Raw genomic sequence first — 15,238 nt, forward strand, 5'->3', positions numbered from 1 at the left:
TAAGATTTTTTTTTGTCAACACCCACCCTCGCAATCCTTATTGAGTGTGATTCGTCGTTAAATCCGCTCTTAGATTATTTCTACACCACATGTAGAAGATTTTTACCAAATTTGGAGTCTATAAGAGCTATATTTTACAAACGGGAAATTTTTATTATCAATGCCCCCGCAATCCCTTAACTGAAATAGACGTCATACACGAAGATTCTCACCGAATTTTGAGTCTGTAGAAGTTACAGTTTGGAAATGAAAATTTTAGATTTTAACACCCACCTCCGCAATTCCTATCGGAAGTAGACTTTATTGAAATCCATTTTGAGGTGATCTCTACATAAGAGATAAAAAATTTCTAACAAATTTAGAGTTTTTAGAAGTGATATTTTTGATTAAGCGCTTGATTTTCCAAAAAACTGTAAAAAGCTCTTTTTTGGTTGCTTTTTCAAATTTATATAATGATTGAAAAAAATTTATTTTTCAAAAAATCAATAGCCAATCCTTGTAGAGAATTTATTCGTTTTCGAAGCCATCCTTGATTTTTCTGTGCGATCATTGGTTGCTGAGATATTGATAAAAAAAGCAAATCAAAGCTGAATAAATAAGTTATTCGGTCCATATAGAGGTTAAGTCAAAAAAATTTTTTCCAAGTCTGTAGATTAAAAAAGAAAAAACCAAAAAAATTTCGAAAAATTTTTTTTTGGCGGTTTTCTTAAGATTACTTGAAAAAAAATTTCAAAAAAAAATTTTCAAACTCAGATCTGAAAACTAGACACTTGGAGCTACAATTTGCTTTTTTTATTTTCCGTACGACCTAAAAATGATCTAAAAATGCAATTCTATAAAGCGCCCAGCAAAGTGGACGGGTAACAGCTAGTTAATATAAACCAGCAACTTGCAGTCACTTTCTGTCACTTGTAGACAAACTTAATTTTTTTTTTAAACTGTATATATTTACGTGAACGCGCAAATTTTTATTTCAAGTATAATTAAGAATTGATAGTTACGTACTGGATATATGATTAAATTACTAGATTTTTTCAAATCACGTTGCGCAGCCTGGCCGATATTTGGTTCCTTTACCCTAATTATGAAACAATTAATGTTAAGAGAAAAAAATAAAGAAAAGTCTTTCTTCTTTGAACATAGGTAACATTTATTGAGGATAAACAATTTTACATTGAAAAAGGACACTTGGAATAGCAGCCATTAGCAGGATTATTTTTCCTTATTTTTGTTATTGTTATCAAGATATACATATACATAAAATTGAATTATTAATCATTAATCGCTATACATCAATACTACTATCACTATTGTTCATTACTTCCATTTTTCAATTCAAATAATTATCGTTATTATTTTAAATGTTATTATAATTATAAATTATCATATACCCATAAGTTATTACAATAATGATTTATCAGCAGTCATTATAAATTGCATCTAAATTTTTGGTTGCAATTACAATCAGTTCAATTTAATGATTAGAAATTTCTTCTTTGTATTCTCATACGTTTCGTGATTTACAAACAATACGAGTATTAAATAATTATACACTTAAAGTAATTAAATTTAGAGAGCAATATCCAATTTAAAAATTAAAAAACATTTTCTCATTAAAAAAAACAAAAATAATACCAGAGTCAAGTGCATAAAATAATTTTATCTTAATTAAAATCTAGGGCTACTTTCAAGCGTTTAATTTTTTTGAGCATAGATCTATTAGTTTTGAATATTTCAAGTATTCAATGCAATTGACTTTAATCTACAATTTTATCTAATAATAAACAAAAAAAAAAATTAATCGGATAAATAAAATTAAAATTATTTAAAGCAAATTTATAAATTATCTAGCCTTTTCTATTATTTTCTATTTTATAATTTAAACTATAAATTGATAGTTTGTTATTATTAGATAATGTCGTACGTACTGTAAGAAGCACGGTAGGTACATTATTGACATGTATTTTATATATATAATTTTTTAGACGGAGTTTCATTATAATTAAATGTGGTTCTTTAAATTCTATCACTATTAGGTACACTTTTTATCATTATTTTTTTATGACAATAATCGTTGTATAAGGATTTACATTTTTTTTTATTTTTTTTATTTTTATTTAAGCAATTGGAAGGATAAATTATTTTTTCTAACACAGCCAATTTAAAATTAATTTATAATTATAATTATATTTAAGAAACTGCGCTTGTAATTAAAATTAAATAAGTACTGAATTATAACTGTCAGAAAAAATTATTTAGGCGAAGAAAATTTTACAAATTTTTTTTTAGTAGCGAAAATTTAAAGCGTGAATAATTAAGCACATTTATTCAAGAACTTATATTTTTTTTTATAGAAAATTATATGACATAACTTGAAAATAAAGTTCTCAAAATTGCCACCAGGCGCTGTTTTTGGCGCGAATAAATTCGAAAAATTTAAAGCACTTGAATCAATTTTTTAACTTATTAATTTTAAGTTGATATAGAATAATAAAAAAAACGTGCGTTAAAAAAAGCAAAAAATAAATCAAAAATAGAGAAATAAAGTTCTCAGAGTTGATCAAAAGATGATAAAAACAGATTGGAAAAAAATATTATCGAAGTAAAATTGTATTTACAATTATAATTTTAAAGTGTGTAGTCAATTAATCACACGTTAAATTTAATCAGTTTTAAAAATGAATTAATTAATCGATTTTTTTGTTAAAAATTACAATAATTATTAACTAAATAAAATAATTCAATTCTCATCGCAAATATTTTTGTGATATGTCTGACAAAATATCAACCTAGTTTAAAAAATTAACATTGTTATTGATTATTAATTAAGACTTACACGTGCTTCTTACCCTAAAAATTACTAATTTGCACTACCCATTTCTTTAAAGTTTTAGATAATATAATATCCACATATATATTTCTATATTCAATAAGACAGTAGGATATTCAACGTTAATATAATTGTTAATTGATATAATAATAAAATTACAGTATTAAATATTAATAATAATTATCATTATTATTATTTTTTTTAAATACCAGACTTTTAATTTCACATTGAGCCATCTATAATGCGACTAAAGTGGAAGCCGAAGCTACCAAAAAACATTTTATTTATTTAATAATTATTATTATTATTATTATTATATAATATCATTCCATCCACTTTGTTTTATACTTTCTAATCCAATGAAGTATTTTATAATTTATTATTTTATAATAAATAAGTGCGTTTTATCTTTCAATTATCAAAAAGAATTCATTAAAATAATTTTAAATAATTGGTCGATGTACGATTTCTCGCTTTATAAAGATTTATGGATATGCATTAATAAAATTATTTTTGTCTAAATCAATGATTAGTTAAAAAAAAAAAAAAAGATTATTACTATCTCAATTTAATTAAAAAAATAAAATTGAAATAGAATAATAAATTTTCTCGTTTACAATTAAAGGGATTACTACATTTATTTTTTTTAGTAATAAATTGTATGATATAGTATCACATGCAATTGAATTTTTATATAGGATTGTCGGACACATATTTGTTAATTTATATTTATAATTATTATGTTTATCGATTTTAATATAATTATTTTCAATGCAAACTGTCATCTATGTGCATGAGATTCTAGCACTCAATTCGATATATAATTTATTTATATATTTAAAATCTTGGACTGTTTTTTTCTATTCAATGCAGTCTATTATAACCAGCTATCCAATTCTACATTTATAATCAATTAATATAAGCTTTATTATGAACGGAATAGGCGATATTTTTAATTATTTATTTTACACAATCAAACTTTGTATTTAAAGTTTATAACTATCAGGTCATATTCAATTATAATTTATGCATTACTACATTTACGAAAAAGAAATTATTTTTGTCAAAGGATTCGATGACTTTGGGTTTTTTTTTTTTTTTTCTTTAGGCGTAGTTTAGTTGGCATTTAAAAGTTATCACAGTTAATAATAAACAAAAAATAAATTAAATTTTTTTTTAAACTTAAGTAAACAAAAAAGTTTTGATTTTATGGACGAATGCAAGAAGGGCATTACAATAGGCATCTGTTTTAATAGGCATAGCACATAGCTTAAATTATTATTAATTAATCTGATATTTGGTAAAAAATCTACAAGAAAATTTTATTTATCAAAGTCGATAGGAAATTACTCTAAGTTTCAGTTTTTTAAAGCCATCCTCAGACTAAGTCTCCACTTTTTTAATTTATTCTTTTTAATAACCCGAAAAAGTTGTGAATGTATTAAAATAACATTAAATTAAAAAAAAATAATAATAATAAAAAGAATAATTAAAAACCCTTTTACAATGCAATTAGATCATTTTTGCTTATGAAGATCAGTCGACAACAAGATGGCGAATAAAGTTTTAAAATGGCTGACTTTGAGGTTAGAATTTATTGAAACTGCAAATTGATAAAAATTTTAAGTTTTTTCTTATGAAAAAAATTGTTTAAAAAAGTTTATTATGTTAAATTATTAAAAAAGTGAGAAATAATGTCTGAGAACGCTCTGAAGAGCCAAAATATGAAAATAAAAAATAAGAATAAAATTCTAGCGTTTTTAAAAATCGCTAGACGGGTCACACACACTTACACACGTGAGGAAGGCCACATTAAACTATTCTAAAGAGACAACATCATTGTAATAATAATTAATCATTATTAAATATTAAATATATTTATCGTTTGCTAATTAGCAAAAAAAGCTACCGTCTAATAGCCATTTTATTATTTAATGTTTATTAATTAACTAAAGCCATTTACTTTCGTTTATTTATTTTTTTTTCAATTGTAAAATCCATTAGAATTAGGATTTATTTTTTTGGAAGATTTTATTGTGCATTTTTAATAAGTTTTAGCGATGCTTACTAGCACCATTAACTAATACTTGATTGAGGTATTGTAGAATTACGACTGAAGAATAAAAAAAAAGTGTTTATATTAATTAATTGATAGTTAAATTAATTTAATTAAACACTGTTCCCAATATGGACGCAATTGTGAGCAGATTGTTGCAATTTAACATAGATATTGTAAAGAAGAATTGAGCTTTTGTTTATCGTTGATATTTTTTATTATAAATATTAATATTATTATTAGTAAAATGATTTTTCATTAGCTAGTGTTTCTAATTGGATTTTATTTGCTAAGTTGTAGAAAGTGATGTACTATTACCGTCTGTTTGTGGTGATACTGAGACTGATGATGAAGATAATGATGCTACTGATTCCTTGGTAATTATAGTCAGTATTACGTCAGTTGAAGTTTCGATTATTTTCTTCTCGAGATCTTTATTTTGTAGCAAAGTTGATTGCATTGCGTTGAACATTGCTGAGCGTGCTAGACGTGCTGCGCGTGTTAGTTCTCTGATGCTTTCTGCCAGGATTATTATGTCTGAAAAATTAAAAATTTTTTAGTAAAATAAAAAAATAAGAAATTTTAATTAAAAATTATAAGGTAAAGAACCCAGTACTTGAACACATAAAATGCAACAGACTTTTCGAATTGTTGCAATACAAAATTCGTATATTTATTATGAGTAATATGCGCATGTATTATATAATGATACAGTATCTAATTACTGTAAGTTTTTTTAATTAAAAATCAAAACAATTATATTTTTGTTAACTTAAAAGTTGACATGTCGAGAATAGCCAATAGATGCTATTTTTTTTATGAAAAAACTTGCTTACTAAACTTACTTACTTAAAACTTACTTACTAAACCGTAAACCGAACAATCAGTAAAAAAAAAAAAACGGCATATCATCATTTTAAGAAAAAAAATTATATCACCCAATGAAATAGTCTTTTCTAAATAATATATATTTTTTGCAAAAACATAAACTATAATTTTTATATTGAATTTTAGCGTCTAACTATACCTCCAAATTTTCAAAGCTGTACCCAGAACTTGAACAAGCTCGGGTCGTATAATTTAAACAGCACTCTAGCCTCTAATAGGTTTATAGACTAGTGATCATCATTGTGATTTGTATTAATTACTGCAGTTTTATAGCTAAAAATTAGTGTAGTTAAAAATTATTGAACGTTTTGATTTGAATTTTTTTTATTTATAACTGAAAATTTCCTTTGTCATTCATAAAAAATGTAATTAAGAAATGAAATACAAATTATCAATTACTTTTGCAACCGAATTGTATATATAACTTTAATTTATATGAAATACAAATATTTTTCATTTTTAAATGAACATATTAAATATTCATAGTATTATTTTTAATATTAATCAATAACATGTTATAAATTTTTGATATTTTAATAAAACGAAAATTTTGCTGTTCCTATGACCATATATTGTATTAGTACAACTACTGACCCCAGAGTGTTCAACTACTGCGGCTTGTCAGAATTGATTGTTCAACTACTACTCCTTTCATAGTCTAATCTTAAAAACGTTGTAAAATTATAAATATTCAATTATCTTTGTTATTTTACACTTCAATAAATCAAAAATTATTAATATTTTCATGAAAATCACTTATTTGAGCTAATAATTACATCTTTATATATTAAAAGTAGGGTCAAATACGTTTTACTTTCAAACCTGTTTGACTACTGGATACTCTACCTTAGTCAATTATCATTTTTGATTTTTCTTCTGTAATTTTTCAATTTTTAGTCAAATAAGACATTTTTAATTAAATAAAAAATAAAAATTTTAAATTAATAATTGTAGTCAATTGTTATTTTTAATTTTTCAATTCACAAAAAATAACATCTTTGAGTAAAGTGAAGAAATAAAAATCTTTAAGGAGTCATTCTGGTTTGTTACTTTAAAAAAAAATTTTTATTTATTATTTGTCGAAAATACATATATTTAAAAGTATTGCGTCAAAATTTCTAAGTAATCGGCACACTGTAACTATATTATTTTACGATGTTTATATGGATGTTCGAACGAAAAAAAATCAAATTTTTTGCCAGGCTAAAGAAATTTTGTATGGTGCCGGCATCGCTGATTGACTTTAGGTAAGATTTTTTTTTTTAATTAAAAACTTTTAAACTCGTTTATCTCAGAACTATGTTTTTCCTAGTTTACGTACATGATATCTCCAGAATCACTGACCCAATCGTAATGAAATTTAAACCACATATTCTACATAGTAGTAGCTATTACATCAGCTACAACCAAATCAAAATTTTGATTTTTATTATTTTATTAGGACTAAAAACTGTGAAAGAAATCCTCATTTTTCAGTTTTTTTCTTAAATGACCGCCATTCTGTTATTTATTAATAAATATTAATCTCTGTAGCTGATGCAATAGCCACTTATGTATTAAACATGAATAATTTTAGTTTTTGTGTCATAGATGAGCCGTTATCAAGTTATCATGTATGTCAGCGACATACCAGCTTTTGGAGGAGTTCCGCTCACCCGTTGTTTATTCATGTGAAAAATATTAAAAAAAAAATTTAGATATTTTGTGTGTTATTAAAGAGTGTATTTGTTTAGCTGAATAAATTTTATATTAATATCTATAATAGTTATTAAGTAACCAGAATAACCGCTTAATTAAAAATTGTAGCCCCTTATTATTTTTTATTTTTCTACTGCAATTTTTCAATTTATTAAAAATTAAAATTCAGGTTTATCTATATCTAACTTATCGATAATTGATGGTATAACATGCTAAAGCTTTTAAAATTTTGAATTAAATCATTTAATATTAACCAGTAGGTCATACCTACTAAGTGATTTAAATTTTAAATGAAACTTTTCTGTTTATTGAGTACTCATTCGAAGCTTGATAAATTATTCATCTTCAATATAGATTTTATAAGAAAAAAACTTCCACAGAAATATTTTTCATTATGTTATTGTTACAGGTGATAGAGCTTAATATCCACGGCCACGACCCTAATTCCCATGAGATGTAATATTTACGACTGTCATAAGTACGAAACATAAAACCAATAAACCATAAAACCTTAAAGAGCTAAAGTCAAAATAAATATTTATTAGATTTTTTAAGATATTAAAGTATTTCTATCAGGAAAATTATTTTTTTTTACTTAAGAAAATAAAATTTAGATTTTATTTACCCAACAAAAAATTTAATATTTAACTTTATGAAATATTAAACTGAACTTTTTATATGCAAGTAGCGCTAATGGTGAAAATTTGTGAACTTTACTTTCAATAAATCACATATAATTTTCTATAAAAAAAATATAAGTGTAAGTTAAGATCAATGCTGAAATAATACTTTTTTTTTTTTAATTAAATTTTTATGAAATTTTACTAGACAATTTCCATAATAAAATTTTACAAAATTATAAAATTTTTTTTAGAATTATAATTTTTTAAAACCTCACAAAATTTTATTAATTTCATATTAAAGAAACAATGATTTTATAAAATTTAAATTTTAAATTTAAAATCGTGAAAAATCCATGATGCTCGTTACAAAATTTTTTTTTTTTTTAATTATAATCTCAAAATTCTCAAAAAAGTCCATTAAAATTATTTTTTTCAAATGAATAATAAAGATTAAAAACTAATCTATATAATTAAGAGAATAAAGAAAATTTTGTCTCCTGCGTATTTATATGATAAAATGAGTCTTTTAAATTGAATTTAGTATCATTGGAAAGGTCATGACCTGAATTTAAGCTTTTTTAATGTTTCATATGATTTTCAGCAATAGCTAATTTATTATGATAACTTTTCGAAGTTATTTTAAACAGATTCGAATTTTGCGATAAACGTCATTCGTTTATTTATTTATTTTATTTTGTACATGTGAACGAGGTTATTGGTCAAAAATTAATTTCTATAATTAAGAGACGAAGGAAAATTTTGTGACGAGCATATTATTATTTAGAAAAAATTTTTATAGTTAAATTTGGTATCATCAGAAAAGCCCTGATAAAAATTCGTGCTATTTTACGGCTTTATACATTTTTCAGTGATAGTCAATTTTTTATGTTAAGTTTTTGGAGGAGTTTTGAATAGTTTGTTGATTCTATAAATTTGTTCCGTCACATTTGTCCATTAAATTGTTTGTAATTGATCCTGTCGTAGCACTATTATTTTTTAAATTTATTTAAAAAGTACCCAAACTATATATAGTGTAATTAGGAATATCAAAAAATAATTGAGCTAAAGTTTTCTTATCAATGATCCGTAAATCTCGGTAGTCACATAGTGACTGCAGGATGCTATTTTTTATTTAAAAAAAAAAAAAAAAAAAACCTCATACCTTTGTCATCATGAATAGGACTGCAATGTGGATTTTCTTTTTGTCTTTTAGCGGCATGAGTTATTTCTTTTTTCCTGCACTCTTGAACGAATTTAATCGATTCCAGCCAAAACTCCATCGCTTTGTGGACTCTCTCATTCATAGTAACGCCGCGTAAATGCTCCATCTACAAAGCCAAAAAAAAATCAACCTTAAAATAAATTCTCTTCCTCAATCACAATCAGCTAAAACTAATTACATCATAAAATTACCTTAGCAATGAGAGTAATAACTCGAGCATGTTCTCTCAAATGATCAATAATAAGTCTATCAGCTCTCGATGGATTACCCTGTAACCTCGGCACTGGAATATTGTTAGCACTAGTAACTCGTTTCCCAGGGAAATGAGCAGCGAGTCCAGCCTCGCATTTCTTCCTTTCTTTTTCCAGCTGCTTAAACTGATCAAACGTCTGCTCTAATCTTAAGTGCAATACACTTGACGCTCCAGCGCGTCTAGCTTTGATCCCACGCAATCCAATGCCAGCGTTGATAATCCCATTAATTGGCTGGACCAACGGGACTGATAGCATTGACGGATAAATATTCGGAGCACTGGCTCCCGCAGAACCACTGACAGAAGTATTAGCTCTAATTAATCTAGCATTCATCAACATGTCCGGTATCCTCATTGGTTGCGATTGTTGTTGTTGTTGTTGTCGTTGCTGTTGTTGTTGTTGCTGTTGCTGTTGTTGTTGTTGTTGTTGTTGTTGTTGTTGTTGTTGTTGTTGTTGTTGTTGTTGTTGTTGTTGTTGTTTTATGATAGAATGCAATAAATTCGGATCGACGTTGCGTAATTGAGCTGCTAAATTACTGTAATTGATAGACCCAACTGCAGTATCATTTCGATTATCATAATTATGATTATTAACAGTTGGATTCAATGTTTTAGATACATTATTTTGATAAGAATTATTGTTAATCATCGACAATGTATTACTAATAGTAGAACTTGATTTCAAGTCAGTATTATTGGCAGTGTAACGTTGTGGATAATTTTGTTCAATATTTAATGGATAATTGTATTTATTTAATTGGTCCATTGTTATTGGTTGAGTAGTACCTTGCCCATTAATACGAGTGAGACGATATGGATAGCAATTTTGACCTGGATTTAAATGATTTTGATGATTTGGTAGTTGATTTTGATGACTCGGTAATTGATTATGATGATTAGAAAAATTTTGATGGTTCAGACCGTGATTTTGATGATCTTTTATCTTGATTGTTGATGTTGCGAACATTTTATTAACTAATTGATCGTCAATTTTTGATTAACTGCCATTGATTTAAATTCATGATCATTATCATGATAATTGTTTATGTAATCAGTCCGTGTCTTATAATCGTAGTCCAGTTTATCGAAATTTTTTAGCCCGGAATTAGACATCAGGGATGACGTTGCTAAATTTTGAGAATTAATAGGATCGTCGTAGCGGTATGACGAAAAATGATTAAAATCTGGCGACAAGTGCTGAGTTTGCAGTGGAGAGTTTGATAAAAATCCAGAGTCTGTTGAAAAATCAGTCATTGCAGAGCCGGGCCGGTGGTAAGATTGATTTGTGTTGTTGAAGTCTTGGATATTTATCAGCGAAGCTCCACTTGCTGGGAGAGTTAAATCTTGATGGTCATGCAAAGTTGAGGCAGAAGGTGAGATTGTGTTGAAATTCAAATCGTGACACGGAAACTGTTGGTAACCGTCAAACGGGTCCTCGAAGTCTGTCCAAGGTGTCTGGTGGGACTGTGATGGAGGTTGATATTGAGGCTGAGGCTGAGGCTGAGGCTGAGGCTGAGACTGAGATTGAGGTTGATGTTGAACTTGGAGCCCGCTTGCTGTGAACTTTGAAGATATAAAATCGTCGTTGTACGCAGATACGTTCTTAAACTGACTGTTGACATTGAAGGTTTCTTGAGACACCAAGTCGTTGATGCAAAGTGATTCTAGGTTTGAGTAAATGTCCAAGATGTCCCGGTTTTCTGGCTGGTTCTGGATGTAGCGATACTGAGTGTCGTAATTTGAATTTGAACTTCCATTTTTAAAGTAAGAACTCTGGCTCTGGGGTTTTAGTAAATCTAGATCGTGGTACTGATTGAGGTTGTAGTTGTAGATTGGTTGGTCTGTTGCCGGATCGTCGGCTAGAACTTTTGACACCAAGTCATTTACCATGCTGTTGTTTAAGTCTTGTGTCTCTTCATCCTCCACCTGTATCATAAATATGTTAAATTACAGGCATGTATTCAATAAAAAAATTAATAAATAAAATTATTATACTTAAGCTAGATATTTAATGATTTAAAAATTTTTGTTAGAAAATCAAAAACAAAAATGCAACTTTTAAAAATATTTATATTGTTAAAATTTTTTTTCCATATTTAGAATTAAGAATGTTTAATTTTTTTTATCATTTTAAAGTATATTTTTTAACCAAAAAATTTATGATTTTTTATAGTAGTTTTTTAAATTTAAGGTAATTATTTACAAGTGGAGTCAAACGCATTTTGGGCCGTAATTAGGTGAATAATTGACATTTTCAAATTTTTTTTTGATTCTGCTTGTTTTTATGGCGCATTTATGATAAAAAAATGTCGTGAAAGAAAAAAATAAAGATTTCGATAGCTTTTTTGCTTTCAAAAGTTGGATAAAATTTTAGCTCTCATGTATTTGGATAAAATTTCTATTTTATCTTTTTTTTTTTTTTTTTGAAAAGTACTTAAAAAAACGAACAATTTAAAAAAAAAAGTTGAATATCACAATTTTCTAAGAAATTTATAAACTTCTTAGAAAATTAGTTAAAATTGTGATAATCAACTTTTTTTTTTAAATGGTTCATTTCTTTGGTGTATTTAAAAAAAAAAATAACTCAATAAAATCAAATAGAAATTTCCTTAAAAAAATGACAATTAAAATGGTTGATCCCACTTGTAAATATTTACCAAATTTAATTATTTATTTTATCTGATAAAATCACCTACACAAACAAATTATTGACAACCTGAAAAACCGATCTAATTAGTGAGAATTATTGACGACCATAATCATAAGTCACAAACTTTCTGACCTAAATATAATTATCAAAAATACTTATTTATTATTTATTATTTCAATCATCTTTAATATTTTAAAAATAAAAATAAAAAAATTAGACACCACACTGTCTAAACTTTTTATCAATATGACGCAAATTCTATGAACCAATTATTGAAATCAATTATTTTAAAATTAAAACCTTAAACTTGTGAATATCTAATATTATTGATTTTTCATTATTTTTATAGAGTATAAAATTTGAATAGATGAAATTAGTAATTAAAAATGAACTTTTTATTCAAGTTTGTCTCCAAAATAATTAATTTTTTTTTTAATTAATTAATATTTTACATACTTTATAACTATTAATTTTTTTCAGTTTTCCTAATTATAAAATTTGTAAAAAAAAAAAAATTGTTATTAAATAATTATTGAAATAAAATAGGGTGTCAATGATTGACACCTTTACTTCAATTTATTTCTGTCAATTGTCAGATTTCAGTGTCATAAAAAACAGCTTACCTTGTGATTAGTATTCCGACTCATCAAATCGTAATTCCATGGATTATATTCCCGGCATCTACTTGTGTCTGATATGCAATTATTTCCTGATGTGTCGTACATATTGATATCACTTTTAATCTACACAAAAAAAATAAATATTTAATATGAATAACTGATAAGCATAAAAATTATAGTAAGAATAAAAAAAGGTCAAAAAGAATTAAAAAATTGGGAACAATTTTTATCAGCTACCTTTTCATTAGAATTATTTCCGAGAATTGACGTAAAATTTTGTACCTTGGAGAGAGCCATAATTTAAAATATTGTTAGATATTTACGATTACATTCTGAGAATTTTAATTTTTATTAAAACTGTCAGCAGTCACCAGTAACTTACACACTAAGTACTTTTGAGATTAATAATGATCTTTTTGACAGAGAACGATCATAGTTTTTTTTTATAATATGTCCATGTATTATATATGATAGGAAACTAAGTAGTTTGTCTATGTAATGTATTGGGTTCAGTTCGGTTCGCGACGAGAGTACTCGCAGACTCAGTCGACTCTGGTGTCTGCTGCGCCTGACCCTTCTTTGTCTCGCTTACACTTTCAGTATACATTACGTAGTTCGTGCTCTGTTTAATTTTTTTTTTATCAACGAGCGGGTGAGCTGTACTTTTGCGCTCTCTGTCGAATACAACGGAAAAACATAACTCATTGCATTGATACTTTAATGGATTCTATAAATCTAGATAAATTTTGCGAGTTTTTAATTTTTTATTAAAATTATTATGATGTAAAAAAATTTTTGTTTTTTTTAATTTATTGCTTCTCAGTAAAGAAAATAATTTTTTAAAGAAGATTTAGAAATTTTCAATTAGCAATTTTTGGTTTTAATTAATTTAATTTAAAGAAGATTTTTTATTATTGAATTGTAGACTTTAGAAAATAAAAAAATTTTTTTTGATGCAATTTTGTTAAAATTAAATTTTATAAAAAATAAAGAATTTTATAAAAATCGCTTGCAGTTAATTAAATACAAATAACGAGAAATTTTGAAAAATAATATACTTTTTTAAATGAAGCATTAAGAAATTTTATTGCAATATACAAATTTTATTTTTAGGATTTTTGTATTAATTCATCACTGAAAAATTAGAGTAGAACTTTTTTAGAGCAAATTATAAATTTCTAATAAAATATAAAAATTTCAAAATTCTTAAAAATTTCTAAAGAAAATTTAACTATTCTCAAAAGAGTTCAATGAAAGTAAATAAAAATTTTTACAATACAATATAAAATTTTTAAATAAAATATGAACTAAAATTTTTTTTAATTTCTTTGCAATTATTTTTAATTAAAATAAAAAATGACCAAGTATCTGCCGACTTCAATATTAGTGAAATGAAAAATTAAAATTAATTAATTAAATTTATTTTTTCTACAAATTTCATCTGGATAAATTGTCTTTGATTAATCCATAATTCTTCGTTTAATACTTTATTAAGTATTTTTATTTCTTTATTTTTTTTTTTTTTTTTTATAGAAGAAAAAGATTTTTAATTTCAAGATAAAATTTCAAACTTAAAAAATTAATATAAAATTTATTTGTAAATTTACTTGAAAATGAACGAATTATAAAAAAAAAATTAAACAATTATTTTTGTTAAAAAGTATTTGTTGACTTTTTAAAAAATTAAAAAAAAATAAAAAATTTAATATTTAATTCGTTTGTTTAAAAAATCTAAAATAATTTCTCGTTTTTGTCAACAATAATTTTTTAAAGCCACTAAATTTATCGCAATTCAATAGAATTGACTCAATTTGTCTGCTACTTTCACATCTACCAATAAAGTAAATTTTCAGCCTGCTGCGCTAAACAAAAGTGCCGCTTTCTGCCTTCGTCGAGCAAAAAAATAGTATACACTTCGCGGGAAGTAAATAAGAAAGCCTCAGATCACATGTTTGTCAACCTCGGCTTCGCCTCGGCCGACAATTACATGTGATCTGAGACATTTCTTACTTTACTTCCCTAAGTGTGTAATATACTATTTATTTCAATTAAAAAAAAATATTATTGTTTTTTAATCTCACTAATTATGTAAAGTAAAAAAGAATTAACTAGAAAAAAACAATATATAAAATAAAACAAATGAGATTTTTTATTTGTTGACAATTCTTAGAACTATTGTACTGAGAGTCATTTTATAACGTACCATTTCTTCCTGGAATCCGCCGAGCCTTTTTTTCTAGTTAAAAAACTCGATACTTTTAATCCGCGAAATATCGCTGAAAGAAAGAAGTAATAAATTACAACATTGTCCATTATAATTGATAAAAATATGTAATACATATTTATAAAAAAAAAAATATTAAACAAATTAAATCGATGAATATGAAGATACTTACAG

At 25.4% G+C, this 15,238-nt stretch overlaps 1 pseudogene; it reads right to left on the minus strand.

Annotated features, from left to right (window-relative positions):
* Nucleotides 1-5,143: 5,143 nt before the first annotated feature.
* Nucleotides 5,144-13,433, minus strand: LOC123262516 (annotated as a pseudogene).
* Nucleotides 13,434-15,238: the final 1,805 nt, after the last annotated feature.

This window comes from Cotesia glomerata, linkage group LG4 (genome assembly GCF_020080835.1).
Source record: "Cotesia glomerata isolate CgM1 linkage group LG4, MPM_Cglom_v2.3, whole genome shotgun sequence".
Taxonomy (NCBI): domain Eukaryota; kingdom Metazoa; phylum Arthropoda; class Insecta; order Hymenoptera; family Braconidae; genus Cotesia; species Cotesia glomerata.